The sequence below is a fragment of the Phyllobates terribilis genome, unplaced genomic scaffold, assembly GCF_046119375.1.
Source record: "Phyllobates terribilis strain yellow unplaced genomic scaffold, ASM4611937v1 Scaffold_5__5_contigs__length_657084704, whole genome shotgun sequence".
NCBI lineage: Eukaryota > Metazoa > Chordata > Amphibia > Anura > Dendrobatidae > Phyllobates > Phyllobates terribilis.
The window spans coordinates 477,088,020-477,112,513 of NW_027362765.1; positions in this window are offsets into that span (position 1 = coordinate 477,088,020).

Genomic DNA, 24,494 nt, shown 5'->3' on the forward strand with positions numbered 1-24,494 from the left:
TCTGTGTTGCAAGATATACCACCTGGGTATAGAATACCAATTTTTTTACTGCACCTAGTAAAGTAAAATCTTTTGGGCATAGCATCATTCTATTAGTCCATCTATACCGACCCCCATCAGGTTGCAAATTGAATATATTTTTTTTCTGCATCTAGCTCTGAAAAAATATTTGGGCTTCTAGCATTGTGTGGGACTTGTTCTATTGGTCCATCTATACTGACCTCCATCAGGTTGCAAACTGAATATAATTTTTTTCTGCATCTAGCTCTGAAAAAATATTTGGCCTTCTAGCAGTGTGTGGGACTTGTTCTATTAGTCCATCTATACTGACCTCCATCACGCTGCAAATTCAAAATAATTTTTTGTCTGCATCTAGCTCTGAAAAAATATTTGGCCTTCTAGCAGTGTGTGGGACTTTCTCTATTAGTCCATCTATACTGACCTCCATCAGGTTGCAAATTAAAAATAATTTTTATCTGCATCTACCTCTGAAAAAATATTTGGGCTTCTAGCTGTGTGTGGGACTTGTTCTATTAGTCCATCTATACTGACCTCCATCAGGTTGCAAATTCAAAATAATTTTTTGTCTGCATCTAGCTCTGAAAAAATATTTGGCCTTCTAGCAGTGTGTGGGACTTTCTCTATTAGTCCATCTATACTGACCTCCATCAGGCTGCAAATTAAAAATAATTTTTATCTGCATCTACCTCTGAAAAAATATTTGGTCTTCTTGCTGTGTGTGGGACTTGTTCTATTAGTCCATCTATACTGACCTCCATCAGGTTGCAAACTGAATATAATTTTTTTCTGCATCTAGCTCTGAAAAAATATTTGGCCTTCTAGCAGTGTGTGGGACTTTCTCTATTAGTCCATCTATACTGACCTCCATCAGGTTGCAAAATAAAAATAATTTATATCTGCATCTAGCTCTGAAAAAATATTTGGCCTTCTAGCAGTGTGTGGGACTATCTCTATTAGTCCATCTATACTGACCTCCATCAGGTTGCAAATTAAAAATAATTTTTATCTGCATCTAGCTCTGAAAAAATATTTGGCCTTCTAGCAGTGTGTGGGACTTTCTCTATTAGTCCATCTATACTGACCTCCATCAGGTTGCAAACTGAATATATTTTTTTTCTGCATCTACCTCTGAAAAAATATTGGGCTTGTAGCTGTGTGTGGGACTTGTTCTATTAATCCATCTATACAGACCTCCATCAGGTTGCAAACTGAATATAATTTTTTTCTGAATCTACCTCTGAAAAAATATTTGGGCTTCTAGCAGTGTGTGGTACTTGTTCTATTAATCCATCTATAGAGACCTCCATCAGGTTGCAAACTGAATATAATTTTTTTCTGCATCTACCTCTGAAAAAATATTTGGGCTTCTAGCTGTGTGTGGGACTTGTTCTATTAGTCCATCTATACTGACCTCCATCAGGTTGCAAACTGAATATAATTTTTTTCCGCATCTAGCTCTGAAAAAATATTTGGCCTTCTAGCAGTGTGTGGGACTTTCTCTATTAGTCCATCTATACTGACCTCCATGAGGTTGCAAATTAAAAATAATTTTTATCTGCATCTAGCTCTGAAAAAATATTTGGCCTTCTAGCAGTGTGTGGGACATTCTCTATTACTCCATCTATACTGACCTCCATCAGGTTGCAAATTAAAAATAATTTTTATCTGCATCTACCTCTGAAAAAATATTTGGGCTTCTAGCTGTGTGTGGGACTTGTTCTATTACTCCATCTATACTGACCTCCATCAGGTTGCAAATTGAATATAATTTTTTTCTGCATCTAGCTCTGAAAAAATATTGGGATTCTAGCTGTGTGTGGGACTTGTTGTATTAGTCCATCTATACTGACCTCCATCAGGTTGCAAACTGAATATATTTTTTTCTGCATCTACCTCTGAAAAAATATTGGGCTTCTAGCTGTGTGTGGGACTTGTTCTATTAATCCATCTATACAGACTTCCATCAGGTTGCAAACTGAATATAATTTTTTTCTGCATCTAGCTCTGAAAAAATATTTGGCCTTCTAGCAGTGTGTGGGACTTTCTCTATTAATCCATCTATACTGACCTCCATCAGGTTGCAAATTAAAAATAATTTTTATCTGCATCTAGCTCTGAAAAAATATTTGGGCTTCTAGCTGTGTGTGGGACTTGTTCTATTACTCCATCTATACTGACCTCCATCAGGTTGCAAATTGAATATCATTTTTTTCTGCATCTAGCTCTGAAAAAATATTGGGCTTCTAGCTGTGTGTGGGACTTGTTGTATTAGTCCATCTATACTGACCTCCATCAGGTTGCAAACTGAATATATTTTTTTCTGCATCTACCTCTGAAAAAATATTGGGCTTCTAGCTGTGTGTGGGACTTGCTCTATTAATCCATCTATACAGACCTCCATCAGGTTGCAAACTGAATATAATTTTTTTCTGCATCTAGCTATGAAAAAATATTTGGCCTTCTAGCAGTGTGTGGGACTTTCTCTATTAGTCCATCTATACTGACCTCCATCAGGTTGCAAATTAAAAATAATTTTTATCTGCATCTAGCTTTGAAAAAATATTTGGGCTTCTAGCTGTGTGTGGGACTTGTTCTATTACTCCATCTATACTGACCTCCATCAGGTTGCAAATTGAATATAATTTTTTTCTGCATCTAGCTCTGAAAAAATATTGGGCTTCTAGCTGTGTGTGGGACTTGTTGTATTAGTCCATCTATACTGACCTCCATCAGGTTGCAAACTGAATATATTTTTTTCTGCATCTACCTCTGAAAAAATATTGGGCTTCTAGCTGTGTGTGGTACTTGTTCTATTAATCCATCTATACAGACCTCCATCAGGTTGCAAACTGAATATAATTTTTTACTGCATCTAGCTCTGAAAAAATATTTGGCCTTCTAGCAGTGTGTGGGACTTTCTCTATTAGTCCATCTATACTGACCTCCATCAGGTTGCAAATTAAAAATAATTTTTATCTGCATCTAGCTCTGAAAAAATATTTGGGCTTCTAGCTGTGTGTGGGACTTGTTCTATTACGCCATCTATACTGACCTCCATCAGGTTGCAAATTGAATATAATTTTTTTTTGCATCTAGCTCTGAAAAAATATCGGGCTTCTAGCTTTGTGTGGGACTTGTTGTATTAGTCCATCTATACTGACCTCCATCAGGTTGCAAACTGAATATATTTTTTTCTGCATCTACCTCTGAAAAAATATTGGGCTTCTAGCTGTGTGTGGGACTTGTTCTATTAATCCATCTATACAGACCTCCATCAGGTTGCAAACTGAATATAATTTTTTTCTGCATCTAGCTCTGAAAAAATATTTGGCCTTCTAGCAGTGTGTGGGACTTTCTCTATTAGTCCATCTATACTGACCTCCATCAGGTTGCAAACTGAATATAATTTTTTTCTGCATCTAGCTCTGAAAAAATATTTGGCCTTCTAGCAGTGTGTGGGACTTTCTCTATTAGTCCATCTATACTGACCTCCATCAGGTTGCAAACTGAATATAATTTTTTTCTGCATCTAGCTCTGAAAAAATATTTGGCCTTCTAGCAGTGTGTGGGACTTTCTCTATTAGTCCATCTATACTGACCTCCATCAGGTTGCAAATTAAAAATAATTTTTATCTGCATCTAGCTCTGAAAAAATATTTGGGCTTCTAGCTGTGTGTGGGACTTGTTCTATTACTCCATCTATACTGACCTCCATCAGGTTGCAAATTGAATATAATTTTTTTCTGCATCTAGCTCTGAAAAAATATTGGCTTCTAGCTGTGTGTGGGACTTGTTCTTTTCATCCATCTATACAGACCTCCATCAGGTTGCAAACTGAATATAATTTTTTTCTGTATCTAGCTCTGAAAAAATATTTGGCCTTCTAGCAGTGTGTGGTACTTTCTCTATTTGTCCATCTATACTGACCTCCATCAGGTTGCAAATTAAAAATAATTTTTATCTGCATCTACCTCTGAAAAAATATTTGGGCTTCTAGCTGTGTGTGGGACTTGTTCTATTACTCCATCTATACTGACCTCCATCAGGTTGCAAATTGAATATAATTTTTTTCTGCATCTAGCTCTGAAAAAATATTGGGCTTCTAGCTGTGTGCGGGACTTGTTGTATTAGTCCATCTATACTGACCTCCATCAGGTTGCAAACTGAATATATTTTTTTCTGCATCTACCTCTGAAAAAATATTGAGCTACTAGCTGTGTGTGGGACTTGTTCTATTAATCCATCTATACAGACCTCCATCAGGTTGCAAACTGAATATAATTTTTTTCTGCATCTAGCTCTGAAAAAATATTTGGCCTTCTAGCAGTGTGTGAGACTTTCTCTATTAGTCCATCTATACTGACCTCCATCAGGTTGCAAACTGAATATAATTTTTTTCTGCATCTAGCTCTGAAAAAATATTTGGCTTCTAGCAGTGTGTGGGACTTTCTCTATTAGTCCATCTATACTGACCTCCATCAGGTTGCAAACTGAATATAATTTTTTTCTGCATCTAGCTCTGAAAAAATATTTGGCCTTCTAGCAGTGTGTGGGACTTGTTCTATTAGTCCACCTATACTGACCTCCATCAGGTTGCAAATTCAAAATAATTTTTTGTCTGCTTCTAGCTCTGAAAAAATATTTGGCCATCTAGCAGTGTGTGGGACTTTCTCTATTAGTCCATCTATACTGACCTCCATCAGGTTGCAAACTGAATATTTTTTTTTCTGCATCTACCTCTGAAAAAATATTTGGGCTTCTAGCTGTGTGTGGGACTTGTTCTATTAGTCCATCTATACTGACCTCCATCAGGTTGCAAATTGAATATAATTTTTTTCTCCATGTAACCCAGCCAATAGTTTTGGCCTAATACCACAGTTTGGCCACTCAGCTCTGCTCGGTTCCCATCCATTGTTTTTTTGTGCAAACAACTCCAGAGTTGTGATTTAGTTAACCACCAAAATGAATGGAAAAAGGCCTGCTGCTGGTGGAAAGGGGAATAGGCGTGTTGGGAATAGTGTTGAGCCACCCCCGTAGTGTTCGAGTTCGGTTCGGTTCGTCGAACACCCGTGTGTTCGCCGGACTGTTCGTCGAACTGTTCTTTGAACACCTTCGAACACCATTAAAACCAATGGCAGGCAAACAAAAACACATAGAAACACATAGAAAACACCTTCAAAGGTGTCCAAAAGCTGACAAACTGCTCCGAAGACACAACTAACACATGGAAAAGTGACAAGTACATATAGTCATGTGAAAAGAAAACAGGTGGAGGAGTAAAAGGAGGGGGAGACACAGATATAGGCATGTCATGCCCTTCTAAAATCCAAAAAGTGAGAAGCCGACACGGCCAGTCCGTTCCTGCCTGTGCCACCTCTGTGTCGCCGGGTTTGTGCCAGAGCCGCGGTGGACCCTGACGGCCAGCCCCCCTATCCCAATACTGGTGCCTGTCCGCCGGTGGGTCGAGGCCCCCCACGGTGGGGGGGGGTAACATCTGCAGAAGAAAGACCATCTTCCAGCCAAACTAAGATGTCGTCTTCTTTTCGTGGACAATGTGATACGATCCCATTCTTACGGACACGCCCATCGCTACAAATTCTAGATGAGGCACAAAAACAGCAGGTGCTTCAACGGATATCAAGTGCTCCTTCAAGTGGGCTCTCCATCACCTCAATTTCAACATCACAAATATTCCAGTCCTCAGAGGTGTCACCCCAATCGCACTTGCTTCCTCACAGCTCCCAAGTCTCCAGCTGCCCGTCTGAGTATGGGGTAACACAGATGGCTGAGTCTGTCCAGCTGTTTACTCATACTATAACCTGGGAAACGGAGGTCTGCTCCAGAGCTTCTGTTAATCCAGATGAGGAAATGATCTGATCCGATGCCCAGAATCTTTATAAGTTGGATCCAGGACCAGATGAAGAAGGTTCTGAGCATAATGTAGACCCTTGTTCCCAAACTGTAACTCCTGTTGGTGGAGACAATGATGAAGACGATGATGAGACTCAAATACCTGATTGGAGCGACAACTTGACTTTTCGGTCAGGGCAGGAAGAGGTTGGCTCTGAGGGCGACGGGTGTGATAACACACAGGGTGATGATGACGAGGTTGGAGATCCCACTTACTGTCAACCCACAGTCAGACAGTCGATGAGGTCAGCAGAGGAGGTGGAGGAGGATGTGACTAGCCCTGGGGATGGGGATGACTCGGTACCCGGGCATTTGTCTGGCCTTGGGGATGTCGCGGTGGTCGGCTCCCTGGCCCGTACCCTGGGTCTCTCTTTAAAAGGGTGGATAATTGTTAATTTTATAAGAGTTCATGACGCCACCTGTGGTATCTGGTGACAAGCACCAGCGCTGCAGCAGTCCACTGAGGCCGGTGATAAGGCAGCTCGATGGTATAGCTCCCCACAGGTGGAGCTAGGTCTCAGGGCAGCATATGCAGGGGGAATGCAGGACAGGCGAGACCCAGCTGGGTCAGAGCAAGAACGGGAACGGACACGGTAGTCACTTCAGTACCTTTTACTGGTGGAAATTCAGGCACATCCCGGAGCACTGTAGGGTGAAGGGTGCATATCAGGATCCTCCCCAATGAGCAGGTGTAGGGCCTCCTGTTTCTTGCCTCTGCGTAGTAAGTTTCTGACCTGCCTGGATCTAGGCCTAACTTTGTCTCTGTCCTGCGCTGGCTGACCTTGTGGTAGGGCCTTCTCTTGGAGTTCACGCTCCCAGTATGCGGGGCCTAAGCGTCTCCTGGCTCTGTTACATATCAGCACCTTAGTGATCCTGGGACTTGTAGTTCTCCAGGGATTCCGGTTATGCCTTACTGGGCCATAGAGATACCGGTAAGCTCGGATCCTGTGTCCGGTAAATGCTTCGGGGTGAGCTGGTTAAGCTCCTCTGCCCCTTATGTACTAACTCGCCTCTCGCCTTCGGCCTACTCGGGCCCTCACTAGGCTATACACACTAACGGCAGCTTGCCGCGCTTCACTGATCTTACGGCATCGGCACACCTTAAGCTCTATCTGGGCTCCCTGAATCTAGCAACAGGAGCCTCGTGCTCCACTGCTGAACTATTAACTGCGTTCTCTAGACTAGACTGAGCTCCACTGCAGACTGACCTCTCTTAGGCTTCTCTACTGCAGGAACTCTTCAGAGGAACTGAACTGCCTAGCTCCACCTTCCCTATTTATATCCGTAACGGGCTCCCTCTGCTGGTCTGAGGTGGAAAGTGGAGATGTGTGAATGTTTATGGGGGCCTCTTGTGGAGGATTCCATCAATGCACTCTTGTAGGATCTGTGATACCAAGCGCAGCGGGGCATCATAGATGCTTTTGACGACGAGGTTAGGTTGCGCCTTCCTGAACAGAGACGGAGTACTGGAAGCACGTCAACAACTGCATCCTCAACCACAACTCTGCCTCTGACCACAAGTCGTAGTGGCTCTTCAGGTCACATGGGCTCTAAGCCTTGCATAGCCTGGGCATTTATTCTAATCGATAAGGATGACCCAACTCGTGTTATCTGTAATATTTGTCAGCAAAAGCTAAGTAGAGGCCAAAAAATCCATAGTTTGAGTACTTCATGCATGTACCGTCACATGGATATGAAGCATAAGTTGCAGTGGGAAGCTCACTGTGCTACAATGCGGCCTAGCCGGCTGGGCCAACCACTGTCTGCCCCATCTTGTGCATCCGCAGCCTCTTCATCCTCTGTGACTGGGGGGACAGCAGTCACACATGTTTTTGGATGCAGACCTGCCACCTCTTTACCCGCAACAGCCAGTGTGATTGGCAGGTCGTCAGTTCATTGGGAAGTGGAAATACCTGCTAGTGTTGAGCGCTCTCCGACATCGAGAGCACCACCTTTGGATCAAGGCAACCTAACATGTCCGCCTGCATCTTCCTCACAGACCGGCAGTTGCCGGGGACACCCTACTCAACACCGTCTAAGCACAACAGCCAGCCCTCGGTCCCTCAGATGTGGAAAAGTAAAAGACCATTTCCTCCTAGCCATGAGAAAGCTAAGAGGTTGAATTTCACCATCTGCAAGCTGTTGGCTACAGAAATGCTGCCTTTCCACCTGGAGGACACAGAGGATTTTCAAGACCTTATGTCCGTCACAGTGCCCCAGTACCAGATGCCCAGTCGGCACTACTTCTCAAAGAAAGGTGTGCCTGCGCTCCACTAGCATGTCGCACACAACATCACCGCTTCTTTGAGAAACTCTGTGTGTGACAGGGTGCACTTCACCACAGACACTTGGACGAGAAGGCATGGACAGGGGCGTTACATGTCGCTGACTGGGCACTGGGTAACTATGGTGACAGCAGGACAAGGGGCTGCTGTCCAAGTCTTACCGTCCCCACGAGTTGTGTGTTAATCCTCTTTATCTCGAACTTCCTCCACTGCTTCTGCCTCCTCAACCTCCTCTCGGTCCTCCACCTGCACCCAAAGCCTGTCTGGTAATGCCACCTGCTTTCTAACTGCGCAGAAAGAATCCTGCACACCTCCTTACTATGCTGGCAGCAGGGCTCAACGCATCAGTGTTTACTTTGAAATGTCTGGGAAATGTGAGTCACACAGCTGAGGAGTTTTGGTCAGCTCTGGAGACCCAGTTTCATGAAAGGTTGTCTCCACTGGACCTGCAACCAGGGAAGGCCATGTGCGACCTGCAAACCTGGGTGCGGCACTTCGCCGGGGCAATGTCACACATGTGCCTTGTATGGCTCACGTGTTGAACCTGGTTGTCCAACAATTTTTAGCCCACTATCCCGGACTAGATGGCCTTCTGCAGAGTGCACGGTCGCTGTGTGCTCACTTCGCATCCCGCAGTTCAACGACTTACATCTCTACAGAAGTCGTTGGGCCTGCCAGTTCACCGGCTGAAATGCGATGTGCCGACACGGTGGAATTCAACTCTGCACATGTTGCAGCGACTGTGGCAGCACCGACAAGCCCTGGTGCAATACGTTCTGACGTATAGCCTGGGCCAACGAGATCCAGAGGTGGGGCAAATAACGCTGGAGGAGTGGTCTCAGATCAGGGACCTATGCACCCTTCTGCACAGTCTTGAAATGGCGACGAAGATGTTTAGTGCTGAAGATGCCATTATCAGCATGACTATTACGGTGATTTACATGCTGGAGCACATGTTAAACAGAATTCGGAGTCAGGTGGTGGGACAAGAGGAGGTGGAGGAAGTAGAGGAGGAGTCGTATGCGGAAGGGATAACATCTCCAAGGTCCAGACGGTTGGCAGCACCAAGGCGGCAGGCATGGGAGGGTGGGGGAGAGGGATTAACCAGGGCGCATGGTAGCAGCCAAACTGTTGAGGAAGGTGCAGGAGCCGAGGAAGAAGTGGAGGACGAACTGGCAATGGGCATGGAAGACTCATCAGATGAGGGAGACCTTGATCACATTTCTGTTGTGCGAGGTTGGAGGGAGAGGGCAGAGGAAGGAAGCATGATTCTTACCTCGCTACCAACACAACAAGGACTTGGTCCTTCTGGATGCGCAAGACACATGAGTGCCTTCTTGCTGCACTACCTGCAACATGACCCCCGGATTGTCAGAATTCGAAATAATCCCGACTACTGGGTTGCCACACTCTTAGATCCCCGGTACAAAAGTATATTTGCCGAAATAATTCCTGCCATAAAAAGGTATTGACGAATGCAGGAGTATCTGTTGCAGAATCTTACATGTGATTTTCCACAAAACACCAGTGGTGCACGTAGTGAATCTCACAGTTCTAACTTGCCAACGGTGGGACTGTCGAGTCTTCATCACTCAAACAGTAACAGTAACACAGTATCTGCTGGTAACGGCAATTTTGTGGAATCGTTTCACCACTTTTTTAGACCATCCTTTGCAAGGCCACAGGAGACAAGAAGTCTGACACATAGTCAATGCCTAGAGAAGATGGTACAGGAGAATCTCCAAGTGAACATCGAAGCCATGACTGTGTCACTGGACCCTTGCTCATTTTGGTATTCCAATCTTGAAAAATCGCCGGAGCTCGCCACTCACGCCTTGGAGATTTTGTCATGCCATGCAGCCAGCGTTCTCTCTGAACGTGTGTTCAGCGCTGCTGGTGGTGTGCTGACAGATAAGCGCACGCGGCTGTCCACTGAGAATGTAGACAGACTCACGTTCATAAAGATGATCAAATCATGGACTCGCAAAGACATTTCTACCCCTGTGTCATCCTTGGGAGACTAAAAGCTTGGGGATTTGGTAAAATCACCTCACCAACCGTTTTAAGCAACAGTGGGGCAATTGATGCCACTTAACCCTAGAACGCATGACCATAAAAATCTACACTTTCACATACCTGGGGCCCTTTAGGCCCGTGTGCAAGTAACATGGAATAACTCAAACTCAAATGACAAACAACTATATACATGAAGAATACCTAGAGTTTCAAAATTCTAACTAAAGCAATCTTGCAGAAAATAGAAAACAATTAACTGGGCGGGCCTGCAAGGCCACAGGTATGCGTTCTAGGGTTAAGTGGTGCCTGTGCCACAATTTTGGGAGTCCCCTTGCTGTGTCTTACGTGACGTTGGCATCGTCAATTCCAGGTGGGTTGGGTCGCACCCCCCCTTTTAACTGTAAGAAACTACATACACTATGGCTTGGGGTAACACAGATGGTTGAGTCTGAAGAGCTGTTTACTCAGAGGTCTGCTCCAAATCTTCAGTGTCTGCTAGTCAGCGTAGAATTTTTAACTGCATCTAGCCTAAGCAATACTTTGGGCGTAGTAGCCCAGCTGCGAAGCAAGCTGCACCGCCTGTGTATCTAATAAGAATTTTTAAATTAATCTAGCCTAGGCAGACTGTGGGGACCCCCAACCAAACCCAGATGCTCAGCCCCCCTACCGCCCCCCTTTCATGGACAACCCAATAATGTAACTCTTACAACTGGATGGGTGAGGATCGGTCACAGCTTTATTAACTCTTTATACTCATTCCATTAGAAAGGCATTTTATTTCTAAAATAATTCAGCTTGTTGCAGCATGCCCTGGGTCCCCACTCCGGCAAGTTGGCCAACAAGTGTAACTCTCCAACATGTCCTTTCTATTTCCAGGCCACGGAGGATCCAGCGTACTCGTATGCAGGACTCTGACCCCCACCCATCACTCTTAACGCTTGTTCCACTCCGTCCTGGAGTCCTGACAGGAATATGTCCAGTCCAATATCTATTAAGTGAACACCGTCGGGCCGTATGAGGCCTGCTTTATCTCCTTCCAGTTGCCGGTGTCGTATCACTACACCGCCTCTGTCTCTTCTAAATTTTGCCATCCGAATATTTATTACCCGCCTTGTCCATTCGATGGCCGTGATGTCTCGCGCACCTTGCCATACCGCTATCGGCACAATCTCTGACCATACTATAGCTAATTTTGTGAAAAATTCTCTGAAGCGCTCAGTGTCTAGTTTCATTATTGCCATTAGTTATGCGCTCTTGTGATGACCTAGGTTGTTTCCCCCGGCCTGTATAACTAAGATGACCGGACCTCTTGCCTCTCTCCCTACCTTGATTACCTCCATTAGTACCTGTGGCCATAGCAGGCCTCTAATACCTCTCCAGTTGAAATATGTGTTATGAAACTCTAATTTCCTCCCGCCTGGGCGGACTTTCGCCCTTTTTTGTGCCCAATATATATACGAGTGGCCTATCACTCACACTGTTGGCTTAGCGTCACCTGTAAAAGAAACAAACCACGTTAGGATAACAAGTCCGGTCTTATGTATCTCGCGAAACACGTGGATCGCCATCTCCCTATCCTCTGAACTTCTCTTTCTGACAGTCCTGCTCTTGCTGCTTCCATGGCCGCACCTATGCGGAATGAGTGTGTCCCGTAATCTTTGGGGTGGTTCCCTGCCGATGTTATGCATTTATTAAATATAGCTTGGAACAGGTATCTTGATAATGGCGTTCCATCAATGTGTGATACGAAGAAATTACTTTGTGATCTGATGGTTAGATATGTTTTTACTATTGTTACCCGACTCAGTGTACCGTTTGTGGGTTGTTGAAGTACCCAAGTACCCCTGCCTGCTGGAACCGTTTTCGATTGGTGTATGCGTACACGTATTGAATTATTGGCTATGACTACATCCTGGTGTAATAAGCGTCCACTGGTGGTAATTTTGGATTGAGGGACTATTTCGCTTAAACATAGCGCCCCGAAGAAGGCGATCACAAATGCAGTAGACATTAGTGTTGCTTCAAATTGTGAGTGTCATGTTAATGGTGTTAGGGATAAGATGTGAGAAATCAGTTTTAGTGACACGGGACGGGACGTCTACATTCCTGACTTGGCTGACCCCTTTTCCACCCTTTTATGGATTGTCTGATGATGAATCTTTGTCACATCTCCCCAATTCAGTAGTTGGAAGTGAAATGCTCCTCCGGTCAGACACCGCTGCGCTGACGCCCCTGATATGCCCCTCATCATTAGCTGGTGGAGAAATTCTATGGTGACTTGTGATCTGGCTTGTTCACATTGGTCAACCCGTCTGCCTGCTACTAGTCGTGTCCACTCTTCCCATGCCTTACCGTATGCTTGCCACGTTGACGGGGCAACTGACCTTCTGATTAATGGCATCAACTATTCGCCACTAGATCCCATAGGGAGGGTGGGCAACTGTTGCCCGATGGGTGGGCGTTGTGGAAGAGCTCTGTGAAAATCTGCCAATTGAATTGTTATAAAGCGTTAGCAGCAGCTTTATACCCCTCAGCATAGTGGCTAGCACGGACCCATACATTGTGTTTTAGGCACAGGAATACTAGCCTGCGTAGTAGGCCTAGCACTGGGAGAGACGATGATGCCATCTTATTAATGCAGTGCGCTAGGCTGGTGTTTTGTGTTATGAAGCGTATATTTTTGTTAGCCAGGCGCGCGCCCCATATTTCTATTGCTACCACTATTGGGAAAAATTATTTTCAGGACTAGATGCAGCTAAAAATTATTATTAATTTCAAAGCTGGTGGAGCTTGGTATAGATGGCCTAATACAATGAGTCCCACACACTGCTAGAAGCCCAAATATTTTTTCAGAGGTAGATGCAGATAAAAATTATTTTTAATTTGCAACCTGATGGAGGTCAGTATAGATGGACTAATAGAGAAAGTCCCACACAATGCTAGAAGGCCAAATATCTTTTCAGAGCTAGATGCAGATAAAAATTATATTCAATTTGCAACCTGATGGAGGTCAGTATAGATGGACTAATAGAACAAGTCCCACACACAGCTAGAAGCCCAATATTTATTCAGAGGTAGATGCAGAAAAAAATATATTCAGTTTGCAACCTGATGGAGGTCAGTATAGATGGACTAATACAACAAGTCCCACACACAGCTAGAAGCCCATTATTTTTTCAGAGCTAGATGCAGAAAAAAATTATATTCAATTTGCAACCTGATGGAGGTCAGTATAGATGGACTAATAGAATGATGCTATGCCCAAAAGATTTTACTTCACTAGGTGCAGTAAAAAAATTGGAATTCTATACACAGGTGGTATATCTTGCAACACAGATAGGCTACTCCACTGACTAACACACTCTGCAATAGGCCAAAAAGGATTAGCTTTGCTAGATTCAGCCAAATGCTGTGAAAAAAACTTGCACAGCACTGGCACAGACCTGCCTGGCAAAAACTGATAGGAACTGATGTAACCTAGTCCTGAAAAGGACTCCAATTACAATTAGTCTTTACTCCCACAACCTATCTATTTAAGAGCACAGACCTGCCTGATAAAAGTCGTAGGAAATGCTGTAACCTAGTCCTTAAAAGGACTGCAATCACAACTATTCCCTACTCCCAAGCTATCTGTAGATTTGTGCGAAAATTGGCTTGAAATTAACAAGGTATAGCGCACACAGCAACAGCGGTGCCGTCTAACACGCAGCTGCAGCAGTGAGAAAATGGTGGCGACGGGGAAAATGGCTTGGTCTTATAGGGCAAGGACATGTGACATACACTGCCAATGACACATGCCCTTGCTTGTGTGAAAAAAAGCACTTCGCTCCGTGTGTGCGCTGCTGATAGGCTGATAGATTGCACCTCCCCACTGTAAATGCGGGAAAGAGAAAAAAAAAATGGAGATCTTCATTGTTCCTGCAGAGATCCATCCCCTGCCCCTCCCCCCACTCCGCTGTACACTCAAACTGCGTATTAACATTAATTTTCATCATTACTGAGAAAAAATCCAGTTATGATTTTGGTGCACGAACAGTTATCGAACATAACCTCGAACAGCCGAATTTTTCTCAAATTGTTTGTTTTCGCCGAACGGCTCGAACACCGCCCAAAACAGCTCGAATTTGAGATTGGCGAACAGTTCGAGTAGAACAACGCTCATCTCTAGTTGGGAAGGGGAAAAAAGGTTGTGTCCGTGGGGTAGGTGTTAAAGCAACAGTAACATCTGCAGAAGAAAGACCATCTTCAAGCCAAACTAAAATGTCTACTTCTTTTAGCGGACAATGTGATAAGATCCCTTTCTTACGGCCACGCCAATCGCTACAAATTCCAGATGAGGCACAAAAACAGCAGGTGCTTCAACGGATATCAAGTGCTCCTTTAAGTGGGCTCTCCTCCACATCAACTTCAACATCACAAATACTCCAGTCCTCAAAGGTGTCACCCCAATCGCACTTGCTTCCTCACAGCTCCCAAATCTCCAGCTGCCCGTCTGAGTATGAGGTAGAACAGATGGTTGAGTCTGCAGAGCTGTTTACTCATACTATAGCCTGGGAATCAGAGGTCGACTCCAGTGCTTCTGTGAATCCAGACGAGGAAATGATCTGCACTGATGCCCAGAATCTTTATGAGTCGGATCCAGGACCAGACGCAGAAGGTTCTGACCATAATGTAGACCCTCATTCCCAAACTGTAACTCCTGTTGGTGGAGACAATGAGGAAGACGATGATGAGACTCAAATACCTGATTGGAGCGACAACTTTAGTTTTTTGTCAGGGCAGGAACAGGTTGGCTCTGAGGACGACGGGTGTGATAACGCACAGGGTGATGATGATGAGGTTGGAGATCCCACTTACTGTCAACCCACAGTCAGCCAAGAGATGAGGTCAGCAGAGGAGGTGGAGGAAGATGCTAGTGACGACGAGGTCAGGTTGCGCCTTCCTGGACAGAGACGTAGTACTGGAAGCACGTCAACAACTGCATCCTCAAACACAACTCTGCCTCTCACCACAAGTCGTGGTGGCTCTTCAGGTCGCATGTGTGCTAAGCCTTGCATAGCCTGGGCATTTTTTCAGATCGATAAAGATCACCCAACTCGTGTTATCTGTAACATTTGTCAGCAAAAGTTAAGTAGAGGCCAAAAAATACATAGTTTGAGTACTTCATGCATGAACCGGCACATGGACATGAAGCATAAGTTGCAGTGGGAAGCTCAGTGTGCTACAATGCGGCCTAGCCGGCCGGGCCAACCACCGTCTGCCATATTTTGTGCATCCACGGCCTCTTCATCCTCTGAGACTGGGGGGACAGCAGTCACACCTGTTTTGGGGCGCAGACCTGCCACCTCTTTACCCGCAACAGCCAGCGTGATTGGCAGGTCATCATTTTCTTTGGAGGTGGTAACAGCAGCTGGTGTTGAGCACTGTCCGACATCGATAGCACCACCTTTGGATCAAGGCAACCTAACATGTCCGCCTGCATCTTCCTCACAGACCGGCAGTTTGCCGGGGACACCCTTATCAACCCCGTCTAAGCACAATAGCCAGCCCTCGGTCCCTCAGATGTGGACAAGTAAAAGACCATTTCCTCCTAGCCATGAGAAAGCTAAGAGGTTGAATTTCACCATCTGCAGGCTCTTGGCTACAGAAATGCTGCCTTTCCGCCTGGTGGACACAGAGGATTTTCGAGACCTTATGTCCGTCGCAGTGCCCCAGTACCAGATGCCCAGTCGGCACTACTTCTCAAAGAAAGGTGTGCCTGCGCTCCACCAGCATGTCGCACACAACATCACCGCTTCTTTGAGAAACTCTGTGTGTGACAGGGTGCATTTCACCACAGACACTTGGACGAGTAGGCATGGACAGGGGCGTTACATGTCGCTGACTGGGCACTGGGTAACTGTGGTGACAGCAGGACAAGGGGCTGCTGTACAAGTCTTGCCGTCCCCACGAGTTGTGCGTCAATCCTCTTTATGTCAAAGTTCCTCCACTGCTTCTGCCTCCTCAACCTCCTCTCGGTCTTCCACCTGCACCCAAAGCCTGTCTGGTCATTCCACAAGCTTTCTAACTGCGCAGAAGGGATCCTGCAAACCTCATTACTATGCTGGCAGTAAGGCTCAACGTCATCAGGCGGTTTTTACTTTGAAATGTCTGGGAAATGTGAGTCACACAGCTGAGGAGTTGTGGTCAGCTCTGGAGAACCAATTTCATGAATGGTTGTCTCCACTGGACCTGAAACCAGGGAAGGCCGTGAGCGACAATGCTGCAAACCTGGGTGCGGCCCTTCGCCGGGGCAATGCCACACACGTGCCTTGTATGGCTCACGTGTTGAACCTGGTTGTCCAGCAATTTTTAGCCCACTATCCCAGACTAGATGGCCTTCTGCAGAGGGCACGGTCGCTGTGTGCTCACTTCCGCCGTTCGCATCCCACAGCTCAGCGACTTACATCTCTACAGAAGTCGTTGGGCCTGCCACTTCACCGGCTAAAATGCGATGTGCCTACCCGGTGGAATTCAACTCTGCACATGTTGCAGCGACTGTGGCAGCACCGACAAGCCCTGGTGCAATACGTTCTGACGTATAGCCTGGGCCAACGAGATCCAGACGTGGGGCAAATCACGCTGGAGAAGTGGTCTCAGATCAGGGACCTATGCACCCTTCTGCACAGTTTTGAAATGGCGACGAAGATGTTTAGTGCTGACGATGCCATTATCAGCATAACTATTCCGGTGATTTACATGCTGGAGCACATGTTAAACAGAATTCGGAGTCAGGTGGTGGCACAAGAGGAGGTGGAGGAAGTAGAAGAGGAGGAGTTGTATGCGGAAGGGCTAACATCTGCAAGGTCCAGACGGTCGGCAGCACCAAGGCGGCAGGCATGTGAGGGTGGGGGAGATGGTTTTACCAGGGCACATGGTAGCAGCCAAACTAGTGAGGAAGGTGCAGGAGCCCAGGAAGAAGTGGAGGACGAACTGATGGAAGACTCATCAGATGAGGGAGACCTTGATCACATTTCTGTTGTGCGAGGTTGGGGGGAGAGGACAGAGGAAGGAAGCATGAATGTTACCTCGCCACCAACACAACAGGGACTTGGTGCTCCTGGATGCGCAACGCACATGAGTGCCTTCTTGCTGCACTACCTGCAACATGACCCTCGAATTGGGAGAATTAGAAATAATCCTGACTACTGGGTTTCCACACTGTTAGATCCCCGGTACAAAAGTAAATTTGCAGAAATTATTCCTGCCATAGAAAGGGATGCACGCATGCAGGAGTATCAGCAGAGACTGTTGCAGAATCTTACATGTGCTTTTCCACAAAACACCAGTGGTGCACGTAGTGAATCTCACAGTTCCAACTTGCCAACCGTGGGACCGTCAAGTGTTCAGCACTCAAACCATAACAGAACCACAGTATCTGCTGGTAACATCAATTTTGCGCAATCATTTCACCACTTTTTTAGCCCATCCTTTGCAAGGCCACAGGAGACAAGAAGTCTGACACATAGTCAACGCCTAGAGACGATGGTACAGGAGTATCTCCAAGTAAACATTGAAGCCATGACTGTGTCACTGGACCCTTGCTCTTTTTGGGCTTCCAATCTGGATAAATGGCCGGAGCTAGCCACTTACGCCTTGGAGATCTTGTCATGCCCCGCAGCCAGCGTTCTGTCTGAACGTGTGTTCAGCGCTGCTGGTGGTGTGCTGACAGATAAGCGCACGCAGCTCTCCACTGATAATGTAGACAGACTCACGTTCATAAAGATGAACAAATCATGGATCCGAAACGACTTTTCTACCCCTGTGTCATCCTGGGGAGAGTAAAAGATGGATGATTGGTTAAAATCACCCTACCAACCGTTTTAATCTTTCAAATTACTAATCATGTTTATCTGTATCTTGGCTGGAAAATAATTTGGGCTTTGTAGCAGTGTGCAGCACTGATTCTATTAGGCCATCTATAATAAGCTCCACCAGATTTAAAATTACTAATCATGTTTATCTGTATCTTGGCTGGAAAATAATTTGGGCTTTGTAGCAGTGTGCAGCACTGATCCTATTAGGCCATCTATACTAAGCTCCACCAGATTTAAAATCAATAATAATTTTTAGCTGCATCTAGCCCGGAAAATAATTTTGGGGCTCCGAGATGCGCAAGACACATAAGTGCCTTCTTGCTGCACTACCTGCAACATGACCCTCATATTGTCAGAATTCGAAGTAATCATGACTACTGGGTTGCCACACTCTTAGATCCGCCAAACTTTTCGATCAACCTTTTCATTTTAATAAAGACCAAAAAAATGGTCATTTTTGAAATGATAAGCATTAGCAGGTTATTAGAAACTGAAATCAAACAGTTTTCAACTCAAAACTTTATTCTAGGTGATGTTACATTTTCACATACGACCCCTTGTTCGAAAGGAGCTTCTGAACTCTCTCGTCCATTGAATTTGTCAGGTTTTGGCTGGTTTCTGCTTCAATTGTTTTGCATGAGGACAGAATACCCTCCCAGAGCTGTTGCTTAGATGTGAACTGCCTCCCGCCATCATAGACACTCCTTTTGATGATGCTCCAGAGGTTCTGAATGGGGTAGAGGTCAGGGGAGCATGGGGGTCACACCATAAGTTTGTCCCCTTTTATGCCCATATCAGCCAGAGATGCAGATGTTTTATGTGCAGCATGAGATGGTGCATTATCATGCAAAAAAATGATCTTGCTGTGAAATACACGGTTCTTCTTCTTGAACCATGGCAGGAAGTGCTGTTTGAGAAAATCCACATACATTATGGAGTTCATCTTTAGCGCCTTCAGGGATCCTAAAGGGGCCGACAATCTCTCTCCCCATGATTCCAGCCCAAAACATTACTCCACCTCCTCCTTGTTGGCGCTGTAGCCGTGTTTGCGTGGGGTGTCCATCATCCAGCCATCCTCCACTCCATCCATCTGGACCATCGAGCGCTGCACGGCACTCATCCGTGAACAAAACAGTTTTGAAATCAGTCTTCATGTAATGTTTGGCCCACTGGAGCCGTTTCTGCTTGTGTGAAGTGGATAGAGGAGTTCGACAGGATGGCGTATGCACAGCTGCAAACCTCTGAAGGACCCTGCATCTTGTTGTTCGGGGGACGTTGGAGGCACCAGCAGCTTCATAAACTTGTCTGCTGCTATGACAAGGCTTTTTTGCCGCTGCTCTTTTAACCTGACGTAATTGCTTGTAGGAAAGAGTCCTCAATTTGCCCTTATCAGCACGCACACGTGTGTACTGTGAATCAGCTACATACTTCTTGATTGCTAAGACACTTCATCCTGATCATCGCACAATGTTGATTGTAGTCATGCCTTGACCTAAACACTCCACAATTTGTTGCTTCTCAGCAGCCGACACATCCTTTTTCTTTCCCATTTTGACAGAAAATGTAGGCTGCTTAATAATGTGAGACAGCCTTCTTAAGTAGTCTTGCCTTTCATTGGACACACCTGCCAAACTAATTAGCACAGGTGTCTGCAATTGCTTACAGTGATATAAAGAGCCCTGACACACATCACCATCAATGAGTTTAACTGACAAACAAACAAATTCTTCCCTTATCACTCCTAAACACTTTTTGCATAATAATTTGGAACACAGTGTACATGTGCTTTTCCACAAAACACCAGTGGTTCAGGTAGTGAATCTTACAGTTCTAACTTGCCAACCGTGGTCTGTATGGAGTTGTTCAATAAAGGGCCCAAAATTAAGATAACATAGATGGGAGAGGTCTCTATGAATAGGAATTCCTAAGTATTTGATACCCTGTGAGGGCCAGGCAAAGGGAAAGTTGGACTGGATGGAATCCTATATGGATTTGGGGAGGGAGACATCGAGGGCCTCAGACTTCGCTGCATTGATTTTAAAATTTGACCATGTAACAAAGTGATCTATTTCAGCCATAACAGCATGGATGGCTATATGAGATTGAGTGATATATACTAGGACATCATCAGCAAATAGAGAGCACTTGTACTCGGTGCCTCCCACCTCAATCCACCTAATATTGGGGTTATGGCGAATAGTGTTGAGCCACCCCCGTAGTGTTCGAGTTCGTTTCGGTTCGTCGAACACCCGTGTGTTTGCCGAACTGTTCGTCGAACTGTTCGACGAACACCTTCGAACACCGTTAAAACCAATGGAAGGCAAACAAAAACACATAGAAACACATAGAAAACAGCTTCAAAGGTGTCCAAAAGCTGACAAACTGCTCAGAAGGCATAACTAACACATGGAAAAGTGACAAGTACATATAGTCATGCGAAAATAAAAGAGGTGGAATAGTACAAGGAGGGGGAGACACAGATATAGGCATGTCATGCCCTTCTAAAATCCAAAGAGTGAGAAGCCGACACGGCCAGTCCGCTCCTGCCCGTGCCACCTCCGTGTCGCCGGGTTTGTGCCAGAGCCGCGGTGAACCCTGATGGCCAGCCCCCCTCTCCCAATACTGGTGCCTGTCCGCTGGTGGGTCGAGCGAGCCCCCCTGTGGTGGAGGCAGCTCTAAGCTTTTTAATTTAAATTGTCTCTCTAATTTGAATGAATACACTTTAAATCCATTTACAAGGATCTATTGGGGGGCAAGTCTCATGCCAGCAGCCACGTAATTCCAGCTCCAGTAGCGTCCACTAAAGCTGCTGCAGTTAAAAAGCTTTTATAAGGATCGAGCTCGGCTGTCCACCGCAAGGCATCCTACTGCCAGTCCCAGCCCCTAGGCCTTGGGGTGCCTCCTGATGCTCTTCACTGAGTATCCCGTGGTCCCGAAGCATTTCCTTTGAAAAAATGAAGTGTCCAAACTACAGGTGGTGTAGCTTGCTTAACAGCTGGGATAATCCGCTGACTAACAGACCCTGCTACTAGGCACAAAGTATTTCCTGGGCTAGATGCAGTTAAAAATTTGTAATTAGATACTCTCGTTGGATGCTGAGAAAGCATTCCATATATGATTCTCTTAAAAAGCTTGGGGTAGGGGTCTAGGGGACCCTTTTATAGCCAAAATCACGGCCCTGTATCGCAATACGTCACCTAGGCTGAAGATAAATGGAACTGTAGCACCCTGAGGGCTCGGTTGCTACAGAGGTATTGCACCTCACCCAGAGGTGTGATATCTCACTCTCAGGTAAGGATGTAGTGCGGATCAGGACCCGACACCTGCATGCATTACACCACATTGCCGTGGGGCAGGGTGACCAATATGCCCCTGAGATGGGCACGACAGTCCCTGTCCCTGGCTGGAGTGGGGGGAGGGAACACTGAGGAAGGGGAACCCTGTAGTGCAGGAGCAGGGAGGAAGCAGTTCCTGGGTGCATTGAGAAGGGAGTATAAAAGGTGGGCACCATCTTAGTTCAGTGCAGAGAAGTCTGAGCAGAAGTGGCAGGGAGCAGGGGCTCTGCATGAGCTCTGCTCTGGAGGCGGGCCTAGTAACAGAGGCCCAGGCCTGGAAGAGGGAGAAGGAAGGAAGAGGAGCGGAGAAGGCTCCAGGAACGAGGAACGAAGGGATCTCAGGGGTGTTGACGGGCGAGTCGCCACCGCACGCCAGAATCCACCTGCGTGGAGGGGTCAGGCCAAAGGGGGAGACGGGTCCCCGAAACTAGTGGAGGCAGGAAACGACCCTTAGCTAGAAACAGGAGGCTGTGACATTTTATGTGGCGCAGCCCCTCGCTACACCCGCTAGGAAGGCACCACATAGGGTCAGGGAAACTGGCGCCAAGTTTACCAAGAGGAGGCCCGAGGCAGCCGGACAGAAGGGTTGGTAAGAAAGGCCAGACAAAGGACACACAAAGGGGGTCCTGTGAAGCGCTCCAAAGTTATCTGGGAGTTGTCTGAGCCCCTCACCTGGTGAGCACAGTACGACGTGGGCAGCCGTTACCTGCAGACGTGGTCTGGATAATAAGAACTGTGAGTAAAGGCCCTGGACTGCATCACTGACTCCGTGTCATTACTGATGCTGCCCTGCACCATCACCCCCATCCTCCGCATACACTGCCCTGAGGCTATACTCCTCCCGTGGGGAGTTATGCTACGCTCTGCTGCACCCACAACACCAGCCTCAGCGGTCTGCCCTGGAGCGGCGGTTCACTCTGACCGCAATCCACGGGTGGCGTAGTCGGACATTTAAACATCAAAACCACATAAATAGTTCCGCCACTGGTTTGACCGCCCTGAGCCACGGAACCGGGTTGCCGCCACGGAGACTACAACCACCAGCATCCACCAAAAAGGGTCCGGCTCCGGGTGTCCCAAGGCCCAGGGGGCGCGTCAGAACATTTTCATCACCTTTCACAATCACCAATGGTACAAGGCAGGGATGTTCTCTGTCCCCTCTCTTATACATCCTAGTGACGGAGCACCTGCTCTCATCAATTCGCCATAACCCCAATATTAGGTGGATTGAGGTGGGAGGCACCGAGTATAAGTGCTCTCTATTTGCTGATGATGTCCTAGTATATATCACTCAATCACATATATCCATCCATGCTGTTATGGCTGAAATAGATCACTTTGTTACATGCTCAAATTTTAAAATCAATGCAGCGAAGTCTGAGGCCCTCGATGTCTCCCTCCCCAAATCCATATAGGATTCCATCCAGTCCAACTTTCCCTTTGCCTGGCCCTCACAGGGTATCAAATACTTAGGAATTCCTATTCATAGAGACCTCTCCCATCTATGTTATCTTAATTTTGGGCCCTTTATTGAACAACTCCATACAGACCACGGTTGGCAAGTTAGAACTGTAAGATTCACTACGTGAACCACTGGTGTTTTGTGGAAAAGCACATGTACACTGTGTTCCAAATTATTATGCAAAAAGCGTTTAGGAGTGATAAGGAAAGAATTTGTTTGTTTGTCAGTTAAACTCATTGATAGTGATGTGTGTCAGGGCTCTTTATATCACTGTAAGCAATTGCAGACACCAGTGCTAATTAGTTTGTCAGGTGTGTCCAATGAAAGGCAAGACTACTTAAGAAGGCTCTCTCACATTATTCAGCAGCCTACATTTTCTGCCAAAATGGGAAAGAAAAAGGATGTGTCGGCTGCTGAGAAGCAACAAATTGTGGAGTGTTTAGGTCAAGGCATGACTACAATCAACATTGTGCGATGATCAGGATGAAGTGTCTTGGCAATCAAGAAGTATGTAGCTGATTCACAGTACACACGTGTGCATGCTGATAAGGGCAAATTGAGGACTCTTTCCTACAGGCAATTACGTCAGGTTGAAAGAGCAGCGGCAAAAAAGCCTTGTCATAGCAGCAGACAAGTTTTTGAAGCTGCTTGTGCCTCCAACGTCCCCCGAACAACAAGATGCAGGGTCCTTCAGAGGTTTGCAGCTGTGCGCACGCCATCCTGTCGACCTCCTCTATCCACTTCACACAAGCAGAAACGGCTCCAGTGGGCCAAACATTACATGAAGACTGATTTCAAAACTGTTTTGTTCACGGATGAGTGCCGTGCAGCGCTCGATGGTCCAGATAGATGGAGTGGAGGATGGCTGGTTGATGGACACCCCAACAAGGAGGAGGTGGAGTAATGTTTTGGGCTGGAATCATGGGGAGAGAGATTGTCGGCCCCTTTAGGATCCCTGAAGGCGCTAAAGATGAACTCCATAATGTATGTGGATTTTCTCAAACAGCACTTCCTGCCACGGTTCAAGAAGAAGAACCGTGTATTTCACAGCAAGATAATTTTTCTGCTTGATAATGCACCATCTCATGCTGCACATAAAACATCTGCATCTCTGGCTGATATGGGCATAAAAGGGGACAAACTTATGGTGTGACCCCCATGCTCCCCTGACCTCTACCCCATTCAGAACCTTTGGAGCATCATTAAAAGGAGTGTCTATGATGGCGGGAGGCAGTTCACATCTAAGCAACAGCTCTGGGAGGGTATTCTGTCCTCATGCAAAACAATTGAAGCAGAAACCATCCAAAACCTGACAAATTCAATGGACGAGAGAGTTCAGAAGCTCCTTTCGAACAAGGGGTCCTATGTGAAAATGTAACATCACCTAGAATAAAGTTTTGAGTTGAAAACTGTTTGATTTCAGTTTCTAACAACCTGCTAATGCTTATAATTTCAAAAATGACCATTTTTTTGGTCTTTATTAAAATGAAAAGGTTGATCGAAAAGTTTGGGGGACCTAAGAGTGTGGCAACCCAGTAGTCATGATTACTTCGAATTCTGACAATATGAGGGTCATGCTGCAGGTAGTGCAGCAAGAAGGCACTTATGT